The sequence below is a fragment of the Camelus dromedarius genome, chromosome 26, assembly GCF_036321535.1.
Source record: "Camelus dromedarius isolate mCamDro1 chromosome 26, mCamDro1.pat, whole genome shotgun sequence".
Lineage (NCBI taxonomy): Eukaryota > Metazoa > Chordata > Mammalia > Artiodactyla > Camelidae > Camelus > Camelus dromedarius.
Genome location: NC_087461.1, coordinates 26,992,610 through 27,018,215, shown reverse-complemented (window position 1 = coordinate 27,018,215; position 25,606 = coordinate 26,992,610). Strand labels below are relative to the sequence as shown.

At 51.6% G+C, this 25,606-nt stretch overlaps 1 long non-coding RNA gene across 19 annotated transcripts in view; it reads right to left on the bottom strand.

The window, feature by feature from the left end:
* Positions 1-25,606, bottom strand: part of LOC105093249 (uncharacterized) — a 127,776-nt gene that overhangs the window by 17,854 nt on the left and 84,316 nt on the right. Inside the window, exons 4-5 of one of the 19 annotated variants that reach the window (XR_010377975.1) lie at positions 24,320-24,943; positions 23,990-24,185 (exon numbers count right to left, since the gene is read on the bottom strand). The exons of 17 other annotated variants lie outside the window; for them this stretch is intronic. This is a non-coding gene — a long non-coding RNA (uncharacterized LOC105093249). Of the gene's footprint in view, positions 1-23,989; positions 24,944-25,606 lie in introns of all 19 variants that reach the window. One more of the 19 variants, XR_010377973.1, reaches the window with a different exon arrangement.

Sequence of the window (25,606 nt, the reverse complement as noted above, 5' to 3'; positions counted from 1 at the left end):
GATGATTTATGAATAGACCTAAAGAATACCGGATGCTGGAAAAGATTCTGGCTACATCAAAATGTTTCCTTCTTACACTTAAAGGGTCTCACCACGTATGTACTGAAATCAGTGAGCTCTTGAGAAAAGGAACAACAAAGAGAAGACAACAGAGAAGAATTTAAAAAGTGTGGGAGAACCTCCAGCCCTCCCAGTGAACACAGACTCCACTGTGAGCATGAGTAGCGAGTCACATGGTTCCCTCAGTTGCTGTCAATTCCAGTGCATTTCTCTTGGTTTTAAGCATCTTGTTGGAATGAGTAAAGATTAAAAGATGCATAGAGCAGCTATTTATCTGATGTTCAACAGTGATTTACTCAAAGTTAGTCAAAAAATGTTTCTGCTGGACTCTGTGCTACAATATGTGAGGAAACTGAAGAATCTGGCAGAGTAATACTTCCTATATTTGAATTGTACTTTTTCCATTTTAGAATTTAAGTTATATGCAAAACTCGATTCCACTCTATTATAATAAATAATTATAAAAACTATTGGAATGACTTCCTAATAAATCTGCCCTGGTTTTAACCTTGACCCTTTTCAACTGACTCTTTGAGAGCTACCAAAGTGACCATTCTAAAACGAAAATCAGATCATCTGTCTCCCCTGATTAAAATCTTTCCCCGTGGAGTTTTATTACTGAAAGTAAATGCCAAGTTATTTGGTTCAGCATAAAAGGCTCCCCTTGATTTGACCCCTAACTGTTCATTTTCATCTCTTTGCTCCAAGCCTTCTAAGCTAACACTGAATGCTCCAGCCAAGCTGTTTGTTAACAGCTTATAGTTTGTTCCAGACAACAGTTATTCACACGTATTCCTCTGTAAGCCTGTAACACCTCCCCACTTTCCTTTCTGCCTATAACACTCAGCCTGGGGATCAGCTTGTTTAGGAAGCCCCCACAAGCCCTAACGAAGCTTCACTTTCCTCACGTCAGTGCTTGGGTCACAGCCTCTGCGCACTTGCAGCCCAGCATCCCTGGCTCTTTACCAAGTGTGAGTGTCTTTAAAGTGAGAACTACAGCCCTACTCTTTCAGTCCCTGGTACAGTGCTTGATCGAGCAAAGGTTCTCCACAAGTAGTTTACAAATGCCCTCAGGGCCAGTGACCCAGGCCCAGGGTGTAGCTTCAGGGCCAGTGACCCAGGCCAAGTGTGCACCTGTCACAATTGGACCAGCAGGCAGTGCAGACGGTGGAAAGAAAATGCCAGTAACTGCAGGCCCCAGGCAACGGGATTCCAGACAGCGCAGCCACCAAAAGCTACTGAGAATCTCCTACAGGCAAGTGTTCTCGGCAGCACGTGAAGGAACCAATCAGAAATAGTGGCCGGGGGACAGGCCTGCCTTGGGCGCCTGGTCTTGTCCTGGAGCCCGGGGCTCAAAGCATCTCCAGCCCGCCCCCCGGGGCTCCGGGCCTCCGTCCGTGGGGGCAGGGAGCTGGCGCCGCTCAGCCTCCCGGCCTTCACAGGCACTCAGGCCGGGAGCCGGCAGGGCCTCCACGTTCCCAGGGGGCCTGATGCCAAGGCAGGCCCAGCACTGTCTCTGGGGCTCGGGCCCCAAACTCAGCCCACGGGCTCTGCCCCCGGCCCTGAGGGTGACCCGGACCTGCGCACAGTGACGGGGCCAGGAGGCTGACAGGCCGGGCACAGCCGGGCCCCTCCAGCTCCTGGAAGTGGGACAATGAATGAATAAAAACTCCCCTAAGAAATGGGGCAGGAGGAGGAGACGTACTGTGAGCAGAGATTACAAACTGATTAACGGTTTTTTAGAGCAAACTATTCGAACGTGTTGTTATAGCCGACATGTTCTAATTCTCCCCCGTTACTCAGAGAATATTTCACACCATGAGTAAAACTGGAGGCTAGAATCTGAAATGGAAAAGAAAATCACTCTAATGGATCGGCTCTCTGGAGACTCGCTGGGACAATTCTGGAGCCTGATGAAAGCACGTGTCACAGTCACCAGGACATGACCTCCCAAGACACGGGGCAGAAACACGCCTGCTCACGAAAGAGCTAGAAGCACCGAGCACGTGGTTACAGTCAAAAAATAAACTGGTTTTCCTAAACAGCTGTCATTACTAACTTCTCATTTTTGTTTCTGGATTAGTTCAGATGAGTGGCTACAATTAACCAAACTTTTTATTTTGGGGGGGGGGACCACAATTAAGTCCAGGTAGATTAAAAACAGACTGTCATCCCTCATGAATAATTTAGAAAATAATGTACGTTTTTATGGAAATTTTGCCCTAAAGCTTTCTCTCCTGTCCAAATAATTTCCCAACTGCATTTCAAATTAAACTCCTACGTTTTCATCTCTCCCCGGGGTGTTCTTCCACATTACAACGTACTTTAATACGTGTAAATGATAGCAAGGCTATAAAGTGTTATTTCTCATTGGAAATGGTCATTAATATCACTTCATACCTCAGAGAGCGTAACAGTAATTCGGTAATAAAACCAAGCGTGATCACCGCCCACTAAGAACCCAGGAGGAGTTCTCTGGCCGTGACTCGATGGAATGCTGACCGCGGCTCCGACGCAGTGCCCGCAGGCCTTTGATGGCACTGCTGCCCCCGGCTCCCCGCTTCATCCACCTCTCCCAGTCCTCTGGCACCAGGGCCACACGCCTCCCTCATTCTTTGGAAACGGGGAAGTATTTGCTCTTATTTGAGCAGAGAGCTTCACTGATTATCCTTTCGCCTGGATACTGCCACGCACTTGACGAGGAAGGGCAGGTGGGTAAGTCACTGTAAACAGAGCCAGACGGCCCTCCACCTGTGGACGCAGGTTCTGCCCGCACGCAGCAGAATCTTGTGGACCGGCACCCAGACGCAGCCCTCCCCACAGCGATGGCCACTGTGAGCTCTGGGGACAGGGCCCTGTCCACTCACCACCCCCCTCGCTGCTGGGCCTGGAGGACACGGTGCAAGCACCCACAAACACACTCATGGATGGCAGAGTGGCTGAGTTAAAAAAGATGGCGACTTCAGAACATTGGCGGCCCTATCGTTGCAATCCTCTGACTTCAGCTGCTCTATTTCCTAAGACATCACTGGTACTAGTTCAAAGCAGTGACAGTAGAATCTTTAAAGCAACCCCCCCCTCCAACCCCTGGGAACAGATTCGGACGTGACAGTCAAATCCAGGAACACCTGAAGCCTGTTGGCCACAGGTCAGCCCTGCCCTGATGCAGTCGGGGCACCAGGCTGACACGCAGCCATAACCTCCTTGCCTCCTTGTGATTTTCCAGCTAAAATGCAAGCAAGCAGAACACACTTCACTGTCTTCTAACCAACATTAGCAGCTGCGAACACCCTGCGAGAGAAACCCCAGGACAAGTTAGCTTTTGAAAACGTTCAATCAAGAAACGATGTCTGTGGAACCCACGCTTTGCACCGTCTGAGATCCCAGCCAGCGGGACACACGCTGACTCCCCAAGAACAGGGGCACCAAGCAGGCACCGCGTCAGTGTTCTTGGCACAGAGACCCACCCTGGGTGGACCCTCGACACGCAAAGCTCACTGAAAACACTACCCCGTGTTCGTTCATGAACACAAACATGCCCTCCCTCCCGGTACCGCCACGGGGCGCACACCTGGGCCGAGGACTGCACGTAAACAGGCTGAAACTTCACATAATGCTATGTCATCGTAAAACACATATGGGAACCCAAGATTCAAAACCTGTAAAGCCAAGCTGAACCGCAGAGTGACAGTAATGAACGCAACGATGATAGTCAGCTTCAAAGCGACTCTTAAAGGAGCTCCAAAAGCTTCCACAAGCACTTTATCGTTTATCTTTAACGCTGACGTGTTTCATCTGAAAACAAACGCTGAGAGCTGTGTGCGCCCCTCTCCTGCAGGTGGGTGCGGAGGCGGCCGTGATGAGACCCCGTGACACTGGGGATCCGAGGGGCCCCGCCAAACTGCTAACAGGCTCCCACGGGCCAGCTGGCACGTCCGGGGCTGCCCATGGGGATGATCTGGGCACAGTCCCCGGCCGTGACTCCTCCGACATGGGACACCGTCGTCGGGTTTTGCACATGGCAGGGGAGCGATGGACGCTCAGCATTAAACTAAACGGGCTGAGCTGGGCCTCCAGGGCTCCTGGTCCCCCGAGTCCTCGCTTGTGCGGCCACAGGAAGGGCGACACCAGGCACTGCATCCCCGAGAGTGACCAGGAGGCCAGGAGGGCCATGTGTCTTGGGGGACGGATTCACTTGAGCATAGCAGGGCTGCTGCCTGGGCTGGGGAGGGACCCCAAGGATGAAAAGGAATCTTTTTAAGTTGCTTAAGTATCCGGGGAAGCCTAGAAAAACGAGGGCCTTCAGGGTGAGCTCAGGAAATGTCTACACCGTCAACTCCACGCAGATGCGGCCGAAAAGCCCGGGAACAGGTAGTGAAAACTGAGAAGGGAGGAGCCAGCACCGGCACCACACGTGGTGACCTCACCAACCACTTGGCTCTGCATGACGCAGCCAGGGGCTTCAGCACTTGCCACATCCAGCCAGAGGGTTGGCCCAGTGCCCTGCGGCCCCAAGTCCTCTTCAACGACCAAGCCCAGGACCCCTGCTGGTGGGGGACAAAGCAGAGACACAGCAGGACCGAGCAGGCACCCCCACGTGGCAGCCGCATGGGGACCGGTCCTGCAGTTTGGGGGACACATCTTGTCTCACCGCCTGGCGGGGACACCCTGAGCCCACAGCGTCACCAGGAGGTCAGGTGCATGGAAAGACAGACAGACAAATTCTAGAGAATAAAACATACTGTTAACATCCGGACTCCGGCAACCCGACGTCACAGATGTGCCAACTCCTCCACTGTAACAAGGAGCCCAGAGGAAGGTGACCGACTGTGTGAGTGGGTCAGACCTGGGCTTGTGATGCAGAGAGTTGCATTTCAAATAAAAAGCTGTGGCTCCGGCAGAGACGCTGAAGAGGTGGGAGTATTAAAACAGAAGTGCTCATTTAAGTGACAAGCCCTAGGGCTCTGGGCAGGGACAAAAAATAAAGCAGATGAAGCACGCGTCCGAGAGAGAGAAATCTGTTAGCTTGGATCACTTTTAAAAAAGAGAAAGATCTGGAGGGTCTTATGGGCATAATACTCAGAAAAATTAACATTGTGGGCAAGTGACAGGACTCCGTTGTCTAGGAGGGAACAACTTACGTTCAACCATGAAAAAGGAGACAATGTGGAAGCACAGCCACTTGACAAGCAAAGCCTGGCAGCTGGACGTGTAACCTGGGAAAATCGAAGTTCTTTCTTGTGATCTGCCGGTCAGCCTGTCCCTCACGCGGTCCTCACTACGTCACCCGCAGTCCCCACAGAGATCTGTTCGTCACACTTAAGTTCTGAAAAAAAATCATATCTTTCCATGTTTTTCCCTGTTGTGACAAACTTCGCCTCCTCTGAAAATAAAAGGCTCCCACACGACAACAGTACGTGTCCCACGAGCCCAGGAGGAGGGGTCTGGAAGGGAGTGGGGAGACTGCACCCCGCAGAACAGCTCCATGCACAACGCAGCTGCAGACGGGACCTTAGACCCCGGCCACCCCAGAGGACCCTGCCGCGGCCCCGGGCGTGCCCACTGGGCACCGGCTGCGAAGGAAGAGCTGCTCTCTGTGACACGTTACCTGGAGGTGCGACTACAGGGCAGGAGGAGAGAAATCCAGAAGAGAAACGAGTGTGCCGGTGCAACAGACACACGCCCACTGGCGGCAGCGTCCTCACAGCTGCCTCCCGTTAACAGAGGCGCGAGTTAGCAATTCACACCTTGTCTTTATTAACTGCTCTAACAGTAAACTGACAAGCTTTATAGAAATATGAGTGTGATTACATGGTTCTAACAGGGATTATGTGAAAATAAACACATTTGGTGCCAATAAAATTATGAAACGAAAAACAGTTCAGAGAAGCATCATAAAGATAACTCCACTGCTGGCCTCTGGGAATGGCTACACGGACACACAAAAATGAAGGAACGACAGCTAACGTGTTTAAGGACTTACACGTCACCCACCGCACACTGCTTCCGCCCCCTCTAAGACACACTATTTTTATCACCGCCGTTTTGCAGATGCACTGAAAGGTTAAGTAACTTGCCCACGGTCACACAGCCAGAAAGCTGAGTTGAACTCAGGCCATTTGAATCCAGACTCACTCTACAACCCAAGACATACGGCCTGCCTTTCTGTGGAAAAATATCTGTGACCCTCGATGGAGAAGCAGATGTTCCACCGATGAAAAACAAAGACAGGTCATCGTGGTTGCCGTGCTGCTAAGTCAGGTCCACTGCACACCAAACCATCACAGAATCTGTTCACCTCTCGTTTCTCCATCGCCTTCTGGACCAGCACGTGCTGCTTTTTCCTAAACTCGGCTCTGACGTCTGCTCTCAGGGTCTTCCGTCCTGGGCTCTTGCCGGCTGCTCTGCAGTGAGGATGGTCCACTGCTACGTGGGCTGCTCTGCAGCGAGGATGGTCCACTGCTACGTGGGCTGCTCTGCAGGGAGGATGGTCCACTGCTACGTGGGCTGCTCTGCAGCGAGGATGGTCCACTGCTACGTGGGCTGCTCTGCAGGGAGGATGGTCCACTGCTACGTGGGCTGCTCTGCAGGGAGGATGGTCCACTGCTACGTGGGCTGCTCTGCAGCGAGGATGGTCCACTGCTACGTGGGCTGCTCTGCAGGGAGGATGGTCCACTGCTACGTGGGCTGCTCTGCAGCGAGGATGGTCCACTGCTACGTGGGCTGCTCTGCAGGGAGGATGGTCCACTGCTACGTGGGCTGCTCTGCAGCGAGGATGGTCCACTGCTACGTGGGCTGCTCTGCAGGGAGGATGGTCCACTGCTACGTGGGCTGCTCTGCAGGGAGGATGGTCCACTGCTACGTGGACACACCGCGAGCTTCTCCGCACCTGCCCTTCCCTAACGCTGACGCCGAAACACCGTGACCCTCGCCTCTTCTCTCTGAAATCACAGTCCACCCCCGAATGCTCATGCCTGCTTCCAGTAAGAACCATGAAATCAAGCACTTAAAAAAATCACCATATATTCTTTCCCACCATGAAAATATAAAAGCACAGGACACATGCTTTTCAGAGCCCAACACCCTGCCCAACATTTGTTAAGCACAACTTTGAACGGCATTTGCCATTCAGACCTGTTGTTAGAAAAACAGCCACTTCCCCCGTGTAACGAGGTGACTTTTCTGCACTCCAACCTGCTCACTCTCCAGCCCCGCCTCCATTACAGTGTTCAGAAGAAAAGCAAGCTCGGCTTCTTATCACACCCTACAAACCCCTAAAAAGTAGAGGCTGAGCTGCACCCAACACAAAGCCTTGATGAGAATGTCTCTTCCAGGGCCACCTGTTAACATTTTCACATTGCATTTTTCCTGATCACACAGAACCAGGGTTGGGGGGCTCCTGGGGGCATGACATCACTACAAAACCTGCGCAAGAGGGCAGAACGCAGAGGGGAGGAGATAAAGGGGGGAGAACTCTGAAGCCATTCTCAGTCCTAAAAACAGCCGTGATGTTACGTGACCAGCCGCTTTCCCGAGGGCCTTGGGGATACAATGTGGACGGTGCCCACCAGGGGGAGTCCGTGGGCCCACCTCTGAGGTACCTGGAGGCTGGGAAACTTGGCTTAAAAACCAAAACTGCAACTTAAAAGAAACTTTAAATTCCACGAAGACAAGCCACCAGGAAGGGAGCGAACAAATATGAAGAGAAGCAGAAGGAGCAGTGAAATAAAGCAGAAAAGAGAACAGAAATCCCCTCTGCTCCTCAGAACTGAATTCAAAAACCAAAAGGACATTTTCAGTGTCGTCTTCAGCATGAGCTCAAAACAAACATTCGAGAAGGATGACTTGAAAACAGCCCTTTCACATAGTAGTCAAAAGTCAGAAGAAACTGTTACGACATACAAATTTGAGACAGAAGGGGGGAAAAGAGCATTTTCTTTAAAATTCCCTTCCTTTGTCAAATTTAGTTTCTACAATCACCTTCACGTGTCACCAAAAGAAAAAGTAATGTTAACAGAGTGGTGGTAAACCCGTTCTTCCACGGTAACATTAGCTCTCTCAGCCTCCCTCCACTATTTTGTCTTTTATCTTTAACCTTCAAAATTTAAAAAAAAAAAAAAAACTGGAACACATTTCATTCCACTATTTTCCAGATAACTGGCCTTTATCCCAGGAGCTGGGATCTGATTATACTGTCAGTAAAGACTGAAATGTGGCTACTAGAGACGTAATCATAGAGGCTCACGTTCTCATACTACTGACGCACGTTAATTAAAACTTAGCACAGCTGAAGGAGTGGGGGACGCACGAAAAGGAAGGTGGCGTGCATTTCATACCGAGTGCAAGGTGACCATCGCCTCTTCTGGATAAAGACGTTCAGAGGAAGGTTCCAGAGCTGTGCCCACAGTCACTTTAATCACCGTTCAACACAAAAGGATCAATTGTCAAAATCCAGAGGGGTTTGCTTGCTGTTACGCTGTTAGAGTGCTTACCAGGTACTTCCAAATGCTTCCCAGTGACAGTGATTACGCATCTGGTGATGGTGACCTACTTGTGGCTGCCGAGCCTCCTGGGATGGTCTCTTCCACTAACTATGCACACGCTGGGAACTGGGAGCGAGTCTGCGTTGTGAGCGGTAACTCAAGACGCAGGAGGAGTCAGAAGCAGACAGGGGCACCTCCCCGCTGTCCTGACTGTGATCTGGATTCCGGCCTCGCTAGTGCTCTGGGGTCGGGGAACAGATGCCACATAAAAACTGCAAAAGCGCAGAGCGGAGGCGTGCGAGACGCTCGATGTCAACACGCGGGGAGGAAACAGCCTTGCGTTAAACACTTACAACTGTGCCTGCGGGAGCAGCACGTGCCACACTCTGGAAGGACTTATGCTTTGATGCAAACTCTGACCCTAAACCTGTGCAACAGCGACCAGGTCTTTTGGATCCTTGGCAGAAGCACAAATAAGAAAAGCCACAACGAGGAACATGCACACTCCCACGCACTGTTTACGCTTCCTTAACCTGGGGTGAGAAGAAAGGAATTTAGGCATTCATTGATTAAAAAAATTATTTTCAAAAAAAAGTCCACTTGAAGTGCATGAAAATCAGCTGACACCTGTTTATTCTAAATGGATAAGCAGTGTTCCCAACAGCTGTAAATTTTACTAATTACTTCATGGGGCCAACTCCTGCCTTCTTCCAGCTTCATTTTAACTTTCTTGGAGCTTAATAGAGAAATCATTCCATTTTTTAAAAAAGATTGAGATTTATACTCTTCAGTAAATATGTGCAAATATGCACTAGTACTAATTCATAATCAGATATTAGTTTAAATTACAGTATTACTTACAATAAACTTGCCAAAATTATTTTATTATCTAATTTGCTTGATCTTGAATATTACTTGATACATGCTGAAAGTACAGTCAGGGTCCAGTAAGGAAAACAGACATCACCACAGAGAACACGGGGAACCAGGGAACCAGGCGGGCGTGGAGCTGGGGACACGGGACGGGAGGTGGGGTGGGGGTGGAGCAGAGCCTTGGAGGAGGGTCCCGGCAGCAGGCACCCAGCCCCGGGAGCAGAGGGCGCTGCGTGCAGGGGCTGGGACGCAGGCACTGGGCACTGGGCAGTAGGACCTCCTGCACCAGCAGGGCCTGGCCGGGGGTCTGGTCCCTAGGAACAGAGGAAGCACTCGGCAGGGCTGGTGCTGGAACCTGGGCCGGGAGCTTGGCTGTGGACACCTCCCAGGAGCCTGGTGAAGCTGCTTCTGGGGCCGCCAGAAAAACAGCTGAGAACTTGAGTCAGCCTCCGCGGAAGGGCCCGCTGGGCAGTGCTGGCAGGAGCACAAGCCACCAAAAGCAAGCAGGTGCCACCTCCCCGGCCTGCCCTCCCAGGCTCCCCCAGCACCCGGACAGGGAACAGCGCACGTGGGGCGAAGGGTGGGCGGACGCACGCACGCAGGTTGTCCTGGATGCATCCCCGTGCCTCAGTTCCCTCATCTGTGAAATGGAGAAGGTACCAGAACCCACTCGCGGAGGGGACCGTCACGTTTGGTAAAACGCAAGGAGTCCTTATGGCCATCCCTGGCGCAGGTAAGTGCTGAATTTACATAGGATATTATTTTCAAAGTATTTGTTATCTAACGTGTACTACTTTATGGCGAGACTCTACCCACAAAATCCACTCTAATGGAAAGATTTCATGCAAAACAAGAGCACACATGAGCACTGGCTTGGTCTGAAAAGGAGATGGGTGTGAGGGAGCCGGGACTGGGAGACCCTGCGCCCGGGGCAGGCTTGTCGCCAACAAGAAGCCACACATCACCCCGGCCTGTGCTTCCTCCCCTGAGGAGGGAACCCGCTAAAAATTATTTCTGAAGTTCCTTCCAGTGTTTAAAAATCATATCGTTATAAAACACTCTTTTTTGTTTAGTTCCAAATTTGAAACTAATTTCTGATGGTCCTTGTTTTAATTAAGGCTTATTACAGGACAGAAGTCCGGCTGAACCACACACGGTATCTGTATAAATGCCTGCACTGTTTACTTTTCTCTAAAGGTAGATGATTTTAAGTTGAGAATAAAGGTTTTAAACATGAAGTACATTTTAGGCACGGGAGCTATCAGATGTCACGACCGTGCTCAGGGCCACACGGGCACCGTGGTTATGGGGTCCCCCCACCCAGGCACTGCAGCTGAGAGGCACAGCCCAGCTGGGCAGAACGACTGCCTGTGAGGATCATGTCTGTCGTCCCCTCACTGCCCAGAATGCACAGCAGTGAACATACGGACAGACATCTGTGAGGCCCACCTGAGACCCACCTGAGACAGCAGCCTCGTGCAGCCACCACAGTACACGGCGGGTGTCATCCACACAAGCTGCACTTGGCCGCAACCAGGCTGGAGAACTGTCAACACGACACGGAGGCTCCGCGTCCCGCTGCGGAGTTCTAAGCCGCTCTTGTGCTGCCTGATGCTGCGTCCCAGTCCGCCCCTCACAGTCCATGCCGGCCCGAAGGGCAGCCCCTGCTGACCCCAGGAAAGAGGAATGTAAACAAGTGTGACTTTTAGCAGACACACCACTGTGTATAAACTAGATAAACAGCAAGGCCCCGCTGTACAGCCCTGGGAGCTGCAGTCAATACCTTGCAGTAACCTACAAAGGAGAAGAACGCGTATCCGTGTATAACTGAGTCACGACGCTGTGCCCCAGAAACACGACACTGTTCATCGACAACACTTGAACTAAAAGATAAAATTAAAACATACTGTATATAAAGCAGATGACCAGCAAGGTCCCACTGTACTGCACAGGGAACTACACTCACTATGTTGTAATAACCTAAAATGGAAAAGAATGTGAAATACGTGTGCACGACTGAATCGCCACGCTGTACACCAGAAACTAACAGGACGCTGCGAATCAACTCCACTTCAAAACAAACAAACAAGGGCAACTTCTAGAAGCTGAACCCACAGCAGGCATCCTTTCACGTATCAAACTACCTACCGGAGCCACTTTTTACGTGAGGCAGAAGGGCTCCGATGACAGCCACCTGGACTGGTGGAAACAGTGCGGGGATTTTGCAGAACAGAACTTTTCCTCCTTATACAGAACGCAGCCCTTCAGGACCTACCGGGAACCTCAAGTCAGAAACTACTTTTGAATTGAAGCTAAAATTACTCCACCTGAGAAACGAGGGGCAGAAAAGACGCACGTCACGCCCCCGACACGCCGATGGGGCTCACGCTTCCGTAACTAACAAAGCGACAGCGCGTTAGGAAGCACAGCCCACCACAAACACCCTGAAGCCCGCGAGCAGGTCGGGGACCGGCGACCACCACAAGGCACCAGAGGGAGCTTCTGCACTGAGCAGGCCTGATGACGGTCCTGCCGCTTTTCCCGAACTGCTCGCGTCTGCGGGAGGAGGGGACCGCCAGGTCGGCCGCGTCCGAGCGGAGACTCGGGGGCAAACCTCTGTTCTGTGGAGCTTCGGACAGAAAGTCACAGCTGTTACGCCTCATCTTCGCACAGAATCAAGAAGAACGAAAAAACTGGAACCATCTACTTACTCATCTGCAGCCCGAACTGGGCCTGGGTTACGGTCCACAGGCCCCTACTGCGTTCACAGCAGGAGGGAGGGACCACACAGCGAGAGCCGTCACGCCACAGCGGAGCAGAGTCAGGGACGGGGGCCTTTGCTGCGGTGCAAGGAGACACCCGGACAGGAGCCCCTGAGCTTCAGCTCAGCCCTTCCCACGGGGACAGGGGCATCTGGGGCTATCGGAGCTGCACGAAGGTTCCCCATGGCACCCCTGCTCCAAAGATCCCACAGCCCGGGGGTGGGGGGGCGTCAGATGCAGCCCCTGGGACCAGCAGGCAGGGCACGGCGTCCCCACGTGTCCACACTCACTGACATCTCAGAGCGGTCGAGAGCGCTGCTGGCCATTCAGCCCCACGGTCAGCTTCCTCGCTCCCCAGACCTCCAGGTACCGACCATGGGCAAAAGCTGATGTGACAAACGGCACCCGGAGCACAGGGGTCGGGCTCTGGGGTGTGACCCCACACCCGCCCCTGCGCATGAAGGGTGCGAGGCATGGCACACGTTTAAAGACACTGTGTCATTCCATTCATCTCTAAAACTTTCCCCTTTTTCCCCAGAAAGAGTGCTTCTAATATATTCATGTCAAGTCTGTACCAAGAGCAAATGCAATCAAAACCTTTTTCTTAGTCAAATTAGCTGCCACAGCATCCGTCATTCCAGACAAGGCTACGAAGAGGGTCACCCCAAGCAGGTCTTTCCTCGCAAGATGCTAAATACCTTGTCTCCTCATTCCAGGGCCTCAGGCACACTCTGTCCTCCTCTCTGTAATGGTTTATGCCGAATCTGCAGACGGTTCAGAACTGCTTCGTCAATTATGTAAGTGTTTGTGCCTGTTTTCAGGTGGACGACGGCCCAAAAGGAGGAATAAGCACCTTCCTGGAACAGCATCCTACCGAACGGGGACAACGTGAGCGAAAGCACAGCTGCAAGTAACAAGGAAAGCCTGCCTGGAGACGTCTCCTGTGTCAGTACAATCTGTGCACGTTGTTTACAGTAAACATTTCTAGCACGTGTTCCTCAGTACAGGTACGGCCACTCAAGCAAGCTAGACGGTGGTCATACTGCAAGAGGGATTCTCACGAACCACCTAGTTTATGTCTAAGTAAAAGCCGATCCTCCAAAAAAGCCCAGCTCAAGCACAGAAGGTGCATCGCTGAAAACCCTAGCATGTGTATTCATGCAGTGAATGCTGACCACGCAGCCACTCAAGTAGCAAGAAGCCGCAGCTCTGTTACTCGCAGTTCCCAGCACAACACAACGTGTCTAAGAGCCATGCTCGGGAGCCAGTCCAGCGTCGGCGCCGACTCTAGGTGGCGCTGCAGGACGACTGACCATTGGACTCTCAGCCTGTCCGCTGGCCCCGAGCCGTCTGCGCACGGAGGCCTCCTCGTCTGTTCTTCCGCCCCTGGGTGTGCTGCCTGCCTTCCCTTCATCCTCGAGGCAGGACGCGGGGCAGGCAGACTCGCACACGTAGCAGGGGACTGAGGGTTCCGGAAATTAAAGACTGGAGTTCTGAAGCAGACCTTCCTTGGACCTAATCTGAAATCACACTCTTATGTGCATCCAGACTCCCCGCCCTCAACAACATAAACGTCTGCTCCCAAGCGCTCAGAAACTCCCCCCACTGGGTTACAAACAGCCAGCCCAGGACTCTCGACATACAGGCTGAGAAATTACTTTGGAAACCCAAGAACAAAATCCAGCCACCATCGAGGGCCAACCAGCCGGCGGAAGCAACCTTTCTGCCACGTGATGCCAACAGGTCAGTAGCTAGAATTTAATGCCTCAAGAATGGGCTGTGCCCTGGGTGTCAGCCCAGTTTCCCAGAACACAACGGTCAACACCGAGAGCAAGGGCAGTGGGGAGGCCAGTGGCGGGTCACCAGCACTCACGGCGGCCGCCCCACCAGCAGCCTGACTCATGGGGCCACAGTGCTGTCACCTCAGTCACCACGGAGCCAGGACGACGTGACCCGAGGACGTCGGACAGCCTTGGGCTCTGAAAATGCACAACGACTTAAGATGATTTTGTGTCTGGCGTATTTGAGAAACATTCGCAGTAGATGACTGCAAGCACGACAGTGCTGACACATGGTGACATGGGACAGACCGGGGCCCCCGTTTCCGGGCCAGTCCCGCTGGACGCACCCAGTGTGCACAGAGAAACAGTAAGAGAACGTCATGAGCAGCTATGCGGCAATAAACCGGACAACCCAGGAGCGTTCAGGCTGCATCTTGCAGGCGTCAGACAGCCGCCTGGGCTCCGTCTCCAGACCTCCTTTCTTACAGTCTCGGCTCCCCTGAAAGGGTAAGACACGTGATAAAGCCAGGCCACTGCTTCTTGTGCTGAAGAAATAGTTGTGAATCAGGGAACTCAGATGTAAAAACAAGATATCCAATTGTACAAAAATGCCAACTTCAGCAAGGAAAAATAAAGTGATTCACGTAGGTCAAACCTCTAAAGAGGACGGATTTACAACCAGCTTCCTCCAGCGATGCACCTACCTCCTCCACAAGGTTCAAACAATGTCTTAAAACATAAAAACTTGCTTGGTGCTTGATGCTTAGAATACCGTGCTAAAAAACTAATGAAATTGTTTACTACACGCATCTTAGTAACATGTAGTTCAAACTCCATATGAAAAGTAAACTCAAGAAAAAATTTAAAACTAAGGGCTGACGTCACCGTACAATGCTGCAAGACACACTGAAACGCGGGCTAGGAGAAACGGAAAAGGAACATGCTTGCCAAAACACAACCGTGTGTGTTTCCAAGTCAGAGACAACCGGTTCTTCAGGAGCGAACGCCCACTGTTCCAGCCGTCACAGGAAAGCCGGCGCAGCCCTCCTGGGGGACGCGGGCACAGGCCATGGGTTTCAGAAACAACACGTTCCGTGGCTTAAAAGCTACAAGCTGAAAATGGATACGTCACTGAAAGCAGAAGCCTGGGTTTACTCACGTGCGTCTGATTCGCAGGGTCCACCTCTGCGCCTCCGCCAGAGCTGTTCCTGACACACGGATCGTCCTTTCTCACCCACCCTTATGATCAAGCACAAAACTGAAGGCGTTTAGAGCACAAATTAACACAAACTACAGCACACTTAGTTCACAGCCCAAAAAGGTAAACCAGGAATGTGCCACCAGCTGAGCACCAAGGCACTCCGGCCACGCAGCTGTGTGGCCCCACGCGGCAACAGTCACCCTCTGTAACCCAGTAGAGCCAGTTCCCCACGGGGAACAGGTGCAACCAACACACCACGGTGTGAACCGCACCCCCTACGCGCACAGCCGCTTCCCGAAGGACACGCACCAACCCTCCGGCTGGCGCCCTGCACCTGTCCTCCCTCCTGACTCCGCAGCTGGCGCCTGTAGCTGGGGTCACTCTGGTGCGGGGAGACCGTGACTCCAGTTACAGATGCAGAACAGGGATAAAGGCAGAGACCCCGGCCGTGCTTCCTTCTCAAGAACTGTTCAGCAGCCTTTCTGTCACCTCGAGAACGGCGAATGTCATCAGCACTCCCGCCACGCACTCCACCTGCATGCACCCCACTCCCCTTTGATGGTAACCATTGAAGGCTCTGGATTCACCTGTTCCGGCGGGAGGGTGTAGCCAAGCAGTGGGGCGCGAGCTCAGCAGGCACGAGGTCCTGGGCTCCATCCCCAGCACTGCCTCCAAATACAACCCAACCTAATTACCTCCCGCTCACAGAACAAACAGAAAGCAAAACGTGCATGGACCTACTCTTAAGAGTCAAAACCATCTCAGCCCACTTTAACCTGGTTGCCATGTCAGACCAAACCATCTTACAACTCAGTGTCGGAAGAGACTGAGGAGTGCAGTTAACCCCTAATTCCCAACAAAAATGTCCCCAGAAATAACTAAGGAAAGCTTGTTTCAATCCAAGTCAGAAACCCCTCCATCTGCAGACGGTGTGTTTTTGGAAGAAACCTGTATTTGCCCTAGAATAACCTGAGGGGAGCAAATACTGAGGGTTTGTTCTTTTTAAACTGATCCTTAGAGGACTACGCTCTGCACACGCTCACCTGGTGACACAGGGAGAAGCTAGGCTCAAAGTTAAAAAATACAGAAGCTACTCTTGAAAATATGAAGTGTTTTTAAGTTTAGAAGCGTCTCATTAACTGAGGTTGTGAAAAAAGCAAGAACGTACAACTCTGGCAACACAAGAGTAAGAGGAAACACAATGTGATGACACTTTGTGAAACAGACGCAGCAAAGCAACGTCACAGAACCTGCCAGGAACACGCTCCTCCCATCTCGGTGACGTTGGCGGCAACACTGTCTCTTCTGTTGCGATTAGGAAACCATTCTGGTAACGAAGGGAAAATACACTTTCCCAAGTCGTCCACACGTACACATCCTACCTGCGAAGTCGTTCTCTCTCTCAAAAAGAAAAAAAAGTGGTTACACTTTATGAAACAGGAGAAGTGTTACAGGTCCCTAACTCGTCACAAGTTCTTCGGGAGCTTCCTAACAAGCACTTCACAAGAACATGTGTTTCAGCGGCTCACGACAAACAGTGCTGTGCTTGGAACCACCCTGGATGTGGCCGCAGGCTCTCGCTGATGAGAACTGGCCCCGTCCACGGAGCAGAGAACGCCTTGTGTGAAAACACACGTGGGCACGCACGGGGCTCCAGGGGTGAAAACCCACGTGTGTGCACAGGGCTGGGCTTCGCTGCACGGTGGTCCTTCCACATGCAGCTCAGTCAGAACATGGAAAAGCCTACGACAGATGCCTTAGCATCCCACCTGCACACACACACGTGCACACCCACGCGTACACACCCACGCACGCACACCAGATACTACAAATTCCTAGTGTTTGAATACAAAGCCCACCCGATTCCCTTTACTTTGTACCCAAGGACCATTAGCAAGAGTTCAAAACCAGGCCCCTCGGGCCCCGCAGGACCGAGCAGCTTGGCTTTGAGCTGTGCCTGCTCCACTTAAAAAGGAAGGCCGCTGAGCAGGCACACGGAGTCTGTGCAAATTACAGTTCTTAAGGCTTGTCTTTGTTGAATTAGAAGACCGCCCACCTTTCTGAGTTAGCGTCTCTGTCCTTTCACCGTCAGGATGTGCCTGCCACTCTGCTGACTTCCACGGCTAGACTGTGACTTCCCATCTGATCAAGACACAGGCGTCGCACAGACACAGGGACACGTGGGTGACACAGCGGCAGTGCTGGGGTAAATGGCTGACACGCACGCGCTGGGCCCTGCACACACCCTGACGCACGAATTCCATCCATCTACTTCCAAGACTGCTGTTTTGCTGAGGCAGACTCTTCAACCGCACACTTTAACTGAATGCTCTCCCCCGTGAGCCCAGCAAACTGTGCAGCACGTGACATTTCTGCTTCTCTTGGTTTTTTCCCACTTAATACACGATCTTAATTCTCCTGACAACTCTCAGGGGTGACATTACACTCCTATTCCAACCATCACCCCCACCCCACAAAAGCAAACAAAACCTTGATTTTGAAACGTATTTCCTATGGGAACATTTCCTCAAGCAGTGATGTATAAAAACGAAACTATGAGGCTGCTTACATGTGACACGCTGGCTCCCAGCAGAGAGACGAGGCTCTGAGGAGGGATGTGTCTTCCTTGAAGGAAAAAAAAAAAGTGCCTTTCTTTGTCAAGAGTGTCACACACAAAATGGCCCAGGACCTGGAGGCAGGAGCCTAACTGAGCTCTTCAGCTACACAGCCAACGTGCCCCACACCCTCCCAGAGACCACGTCTACCCCTTAATGCGGAAAGTGATCTCACTGCACCCGACGGCTCGGAGCTTAGCCACCGAAGGGCAAGTTAGGGGAGCGGTGCACCTTCACTGTTACCCCCACCGCTGGACCCACAAGCCATTCCAGGCAGTTTAGGGCAGGAAGTTAGAAATGCTCAGCAGAATTTAATTAAACAATTGGATTCTGGCAGAGAACTCCAGGGACACACCCTACTTCGATAAACAAAGCCATGGAATCTGGAATGACAATACAGGTGCTCACATTTAAATTCTCAAGCTCAGACGCCAACACAGGGGCCCCCACCCTCAGCTTCGAGTAGGGTTTTAAACCCCACGCTTCTTCCAGGGGGAAGAGAAAAGATTCCGCCTGCTGAATCAGCATCCTTAATTTCCTCGTTCATTTTGGCATTATTTTCTGTGTATTCTAGAAGGTTTAATTTCTTAAAAACAGGTTTTACTCTGTGCCCTTGACTCAGATTACACTGATCTGTGCATCAACACCGTCACACTGGAAAAATTCAGGACTGCTGAGAATTCTTAACCAACAAACATCTATTATGGCTGCGATTTCTGCCGGAGGAAACAGATTAGTGATTTGATTTTTTCTGATATGTCAACATTCTCCATGATAATAAGGAAAAGAAGGGGGAGAAAGTGAAGTCAAAAACACTCAAGCTTCAGCAGACACGTGAGGACCACAGCGGAGCAGTGATGACAGCGTCCAATTCTACAAACCACTGAGAGACGTTCCCCACACACATCGCTCATCAACTACCAGGAAAACACCACGTATCTGAGCTGGAGCTGAGTTACATGGAGAAAGTAGTTCTGAAGCATGTATCTGTGATGCAGAAAACACAACCGTTCCCCTATCAGTGGCTCAGAGACCACGGCTACTTCTCAGTGGAGCCCAAACAGCCATTCCACCAAAAGACCACTGGGGGGCGCACACAACCCATGGCACTTGTCCAAAGATCAATGATAAAGGGGGAAAAATCACATTTTATTTGGGATGTTAGTTTCCTTGTTACCAATTATTATTGTTGCTTGGTAACTGAAAACTAGCTCCAAAAATATTAACACTAAGAAAAGGAATCTTTTCATTTCTAACAGACAATGCTATTAAAAGACATGCTATCTGAACAGCCTCAAGTTACACACTCAACACATAGTAAAACAAAACAACAAGAAAGTACACAGCCAGAGCGGCTTCCTGTCACCTATATTTCCATGCACTGGGCTCCAAGTATTTTTTAGAAAAAAAAGTTTGAATCCCACACAGTCCTATGGAACAGCATTCCTACGAAATGAGAGAAACTCTAATTTGCTTTTATTCTACCAGTTTGTTTAAGCACGGAAGTCAATGAAGTCTCTTCGGTGAGATGCTCGAGTAACATGAGGGCCCTCATTACAACAACGTCTTCCGAGAACTCAGGAGTTCACCACAGGAGCCGGAATCTCCTGATAACATCACAACTGTGTGTCGTGACAGTGAGTAATTTAAATCCACGTAACAAAGGAACACACGTACACACAAGTAAAGAACATCCACAAAGCAAATGACAGCGCAGAAAAATCTATATGCTTTGGAAACTTCAAAAGAACGTTCAAATTAATCAAGAAACTTCCAAAAATGTCAACTACTTTCAGCATCAAAGGAACCCTGAAGGCACCAGAGAACCCTGCCCCAACCTGCCTTCTGCTGGTTCCTGAAGTGGCTCTTTTGAGGTTCAATGACCTTGAAAATCTCGGCGCCTTCACTGAATCCTTCCGAGAAGTTCCAGAAAAGAGTAACACCTCTTCGCACGTTTCCCGGTCCATCTGTCTTGCCATCACAACCCAGGAGAAAGGCAACGTCCACGGGGACTCGGGCTCCGAAACGGACGACATTCTCAAGTGATCCCGGGTCAAGAGCCCCCCAGACGAGGCTGCACAGCCCGTGTCTGGCTCAGCCTTCTAGAAAAGGGCAAGAGACTGGGAACGGGCGGCAAGTGGGGGGCAGAGCCCCTTGCACGTAGGTACCCGTCCCTGGACACAAGCACGCCGGGCAGCGCAGGGAGGCCAGAGGCCAGCCCCTCAGCACCAAGGGAAAACGCCCTTCGCCGGCGCAGCAGCCGGGGGGCTGTCAGGGTGAGCAGGGTGCTCACACGCCGCGGAGTCGGCGGCCTGGGAGTCAACACGTCAGGTTCAAAGACGCCTAACTCGCCCCTTGTCAGAACAGACAGCCGGCTTCTGGGCAGGATCAGACGCAGCCCCTCCTGCAAAGCCGAGCAGCTTACTTAGCAGGATGGTTTGCTAAGCTCTATGAAAATTCTCTCCTTCCACTGAATAAGACGTAGACGGATCGAAGCTCAAATGCTTTCACTCAGGAAAGTGAAGGACAAGACACTCACAAGAAAAATGAAAGGAGTCCGCACCACTGGTCCTCTGCCCGGGAAAGGAGAAGGTGCTGTGTGGCCCTTCCCTTGTCTCAGGTCTAACCGCGCGCAGCTGAGCGTGAGGAGGGACCAGGAGACATCAGAGAACTAGGTTTCCAGTGAGTACCGAGCACTGAGAACACTCACAGCACGATTAACACCCACGGCATTTCCAGTACGAGAGCCACCAGACCCACCGCTTTAGGACACACCCCGCCCAACCCAAGACTGACAGGTAGTCCAGTCAAGGTAGTATTTTTAAATTTAGCTCACAGTCCTGTTTATTTTTTTAACAAGTGGCATATCATTGTTATTTTTTCAAAACGCACACATAAATCATTAAAGAAACCACGTAACTGCGGAAACTACATAACCCAACGCTAGCCGACATCAGAGTGTCTGGCTGATCAGTAATGCACACGGGGGCCTCAAAGGGGACAGCGCTGGACGAGGCAGGGCTCAGCTTCATCGGCTGCAGGGGGACCGTCTTGACTTAGACGGCTTTTCCGGGAGGCGGGCCGTCAGACCTGCCAGGGAGGACACGCACGTCTGGTCTGGGAGGGGGCACCCTCCTCACCCACCCAGCCTGGGCACCCCACCTGCAGACGGCACGCTGCTTGCTTGGGACTACTTTAAATTACACTAAGAAAAAAAGGGATGAGAGAAATAACCAAATTTTAGAACATGGAACAAGACTGTCTCAGATGAAACGACTCTGCTGGCACTGTCATCTTCCTGGTTCACGGAGGATCCTTAAGCCAAGCTTTCCCTGCTCTCTGCAGTACCTCCAGCTCCAGCTAGAAATCCGATAAACACGTCCAAGCTAAAGAAAATGACACTGACACAGAACAGGAACCGCCACGAGGGGGTCTCAAGTTCCCAGAACAGAGACCTCTGCTCACACCACACGTGACTGCAAACAAAGGCCGCCTGAGGACAGCCACCATTTGCCCCCGTAAAAATGAAGGGCTGCCTGGCATTCTGCAGGGGAGCAGCAGCGCACCGGGCGCCCCCACGGGGTCCGGTCCCCCCGTGCAGGTGAGTATCCCATGTCACACTGGTGCCCTCGCTGCTCTACATGAGCGAACGCTCTCCGGGCAGTGGGGGGCCTGCCAACCACGCTCGGATTCCTCAGGCCTCCCGGGTGACTGCGCAGATTCTGAAATAATACGATGGCCGCCTCGCGTCAGGGAGGGGTCCCCCTGAGTTGGCTCATTACTGGCTGTTTTCCTTGGAATCTAACCTCATGTCACTCTCATTCAAATGCTCTGATTCAGGAGAACTTAAGGAGTTCCTCTGGCAGGTTTTACACTAATTTCCTAACTAAAATGTACTCGCATTTTCCATCACAGTCAAGGAAAGTATTAAGGCGAGTGTGTGCACCATTGGAGGAAGCGATAAAGAGGACTATTAGGTCAGAATGACTGCAAATTGCGGCCATGTGGAAACACTACTTGTCACATGCTTTTAAACACTATTATTCTTTACCATAGTGATTTCCACATTCCTACGTCCGACTCTAAGTTTTCCCTTGAGCTTCAGAATTACAGGTCCACGGACCTACTCGACACCTGCTCGGACGTCTCAAAGGCATTGCAAAACCAGTCCAATGTCTCCACAGGAAGGGGACCTGACTCCCGGCCCCCATCCTTACTCCACTCCTCAAGTCTTCAACTCAAACGAGGAGGAGGCTCCATTTCACCCCAGCTCCTCCAGCGCAGACACTGCAGGTCACCCTCAGTGCCTTCTCTGCCCTCGTTCCTCGCGGCCTGAGACCCTGGACGCTCCAGCTCCGAAACAGGTCTCCACCCCAGTCACATCCCCCACATTGGCTGCAGGCTTGCCCGCCATCATCTCGTCACTGGACAGCAGCCTTCCCCCACCTCGCCCATCTATGAGGCATTCTTCCCCACGCGGTCTTCTAAAGATACGTCTCATCATGTCACGTCTCAGTCTGACAGGGAAATGGCTTTTTACCACATTTAGCAGCAAATCTCAAGTAGCTTTAATGCAGTCTTCAATATCCCCTTCCTCCACAGCCCCCCACCTCCCCTCTCCCAGCAGCCTCGCAGCCCAGCCACACCCGCCCTCTGTGGGTCCACGAACACCTCAGCCTCAGCCTTTTTTCCACGTCAGTTGCTGCGCGAGCTGCTCCCTCTGCCTCCAGCTGTTTCCAGGTCTGGCTCCTTGTCGTGCCCTGAAATCCAGCCCCGTCTCCTCCGGAGAGCTGTCCTTCCCACCCAGACGGAAGTACCACCCCGCGCCGATGCTCCACCGCATCCCAGACTCGCTGCCTTCACATCTGCTTCCCACGCTGCAAGGAGAGCTCTGAGAGATGAGGACCACCCCCCACATACCCTGGGCACCTCCAGCTGCTTCTCCAGGGTGTCGCTGACTGGGATGGGAGGAAGGAAGGAAGGAAGGAGTGCATCCGTAAGGCCTGCCTAGCCCCTGCTTAGACAGACGCTGTAATTTCAGCCTGCATGAACGTGGGGCACCAGTAAACATGCTTGTGATGCAATTACACTTCACACTAAGCTCCTGGCATTTTAACGAACACTCACACAAGAAGATTACGTACAAGTAATCTAACAAAGCGAAACTCAGCAGGCAAAACCGACACGTCTTATTGGCCAAACTAACTTCTTCCTCCTCCAACCCCTGCCAATAGGCAGGGTCGGTGACCTGGGGCCCGGCAGGCGCCTGGAGAAATGAGAAGGTGTGCGGGGCAGACGGCACATCCATCCTCCCTCTTTTCAAAATGGGAGCCCTCCCATCCACCCGTCTCGCTGGGCGGGTACAGAGGTGCAGTGCGTGAGGCTCCAGTCTCACTGGCTGACTTAACACAGGAGGATCAGAGGGGTGCAGACTCCTCGTCTTTTACTATAAAATCCAGGAGAATGAAAACCTAACGCTTCCTACGTGGCATCTACCCTTTATGAGTAATGCTGTGAATGAATAAACAGAACGTCCTTCTCCACCATTTATAATTACTTCTCCAAAATTACTCAGAAGACACTATCTACCCTCCTCTACCTTCCTCCTTCTCCCTTTTGTCATGATGTCGCTTCTACACGTGAACAAGTGTATTTCATACACTTCACTCAAGATATGAGAGAACGGAAAACGTGGGGTAAACATTTTAAAAGGTGAAAACTATGATGAAACAAACAGCCTTGCACAGCATTCATTCTGGGGCACCTGCTCTGAGACATGCTCTTTTTCTGGAGAATTGTCATTGTTGACCAAAAACTACTCTTAAACTGTAAACAAGGCCTCCCCTTCCCAGCAGCTTTGAGACACACAACATTGTGTAAGTTTAAGGTGTACAAAGCATCGACCTGGCGCACTAATCATACTGCAAAATGATTACCACCTTTGTATTAGCTAACACTGCACACATCACATAATCACCATGTTTCTTGTGAGCAACTTTCAAACTTGCAACACAGTATCACTAACTATAATCTCCAGGCTGTCCATCCCACCCCCAAAATTTAATCATCTTAAATCTGCACCCTTTAACCACCACCACCCTTTTCCCCCACCGCTCAGCCCTGGTCACCAGCACTATCGTCTGTTTCTGTGGGCTTGGTGTCTCCAGTCTCCACATGTAAGTGAGATCGCATAGTACATCTCTGTCTGACTTACCGCACTTCGCATGATGTCCACCAAGCCAGGTGTCCATCCACGTTGTCACAGATGACAGGGTTTCCTTCCTCCTTGTGGCTGAATGTTCCTGTGTCTGTGTGCGTCCTTTATCCGTTCACCGTGGATGGACGCCTGGCTTATGTCCGAATCTCGGCTGTTGTGGGCAGCACTGCAGTGAATGTGGGGCTGCAGACGCCTGTTCAAGACAGTGACCATTTTCTTTGGATAAACACCCAGAAGTGGGATTGCTGGACCCAATGGTAGCTCTATCTAGCTTTGATTTTTCAAGAAACTTACATACTCTTCCCCACAGAGGCTGCACCAACTTACATCCCCAGCCACAGTCACAAGGCTCCCTCCCGCCATGTCCTCGCCGACACTCGTCTGGCTTCCAGCAACAGCCGGGCTCACGGGTGTGAAGTGATGCTGTGGGTGTGGTTTGTGTTTTCCTGAAGGTCAGCGATGCTGAGCACACTGCTTCTGTGTGGCCATTCTGTATGTCATCTCTGGAAAAGTGTCTGTTCAGTTCCTCAGCCCATTACTTGATCTGATTGTCTGGCTGTTTCAGTCTCTGAGTTCTTCATACACTCTGGACATCACCCCTTGTCAGGTATGTGGTTCCGAACATTTCCTCCCACTCCGTAGCCGCCTTCTCCTTTGCTGAGCAGAACCGCCTGATTCGATGTGGTCCCGCTTGTTTATCTTTGCTTTTGTTGCCTTTGTTTTTAATGCCAAGAGCTTAGTTTCACGTTGGTTTGGCTTGTTGTTTAATGATATGGTTCTTGTTGGCTCCCAAACACTAAAACTCAAAACTGGGGCCTTTGCTTCCTCCTTTCTGGTTCAGAAAACATACACAGTCCAACAGTGCACCAGGAGCCTCAGCTTCGCAAGACGCAGAGAATAACCTGCTTCTTCCATCAACTATTCCTGAGCACCTGCTATGCACCAAGCTGTCTTCAAATTGGCAGCAGTGTAAAAACAAGCAAACGAAAATGAATTATCTACAGAAACTTATTTTATAAAACAAATACCTAAGATAGCCTGGATTATTTGGTTTTAAACCAGCAGAAAATGGTATTCAGAGAATGGTTAGCCGGATTCAAGGATGAGGACAGTGATGACCGTTTCTGGGGCCTCAACACAAGTTCTCAGGTTTCAACTTAACATGCCCTTGTCAGGTGGGCACAGTCATTATGCTCCATTTAGAGATGGGAAAACTGAGGTGAGAGAGAGAGAAGCCAGAGCTCAGAAGAGCAAGGAGTCCTGCAGCCACGACTCAGACTCAGGCAGCCTGGCCCCTCAGCTCCCCCGCAGAGGCCCCTCGCTGAGGAAGCAACAGGGAAGCAGCGTGCAGCCCCAGCCCACAGCCAACGTGGCAGATGCCCCCCCCAGGCTCCCCGGGCGGCCCCGGGGAGCCAAGTCCTCCCTGCTCCCCCAGAGAGGCTGCCCCACCATCCAAGTTCTGCTGCTTCCGAGCAGCCGTGCGGAGCCAGCACCCTTTTCTGTTCCCTCCGACACCCCTCCCCACCCCCACCTCTGCGACACTCTCGGCCCTGCTCCCCGCCCCCCACCCCACTGATGCGCTTGGGCAAACCAGTGCCCGTAAGATGCTGAAGT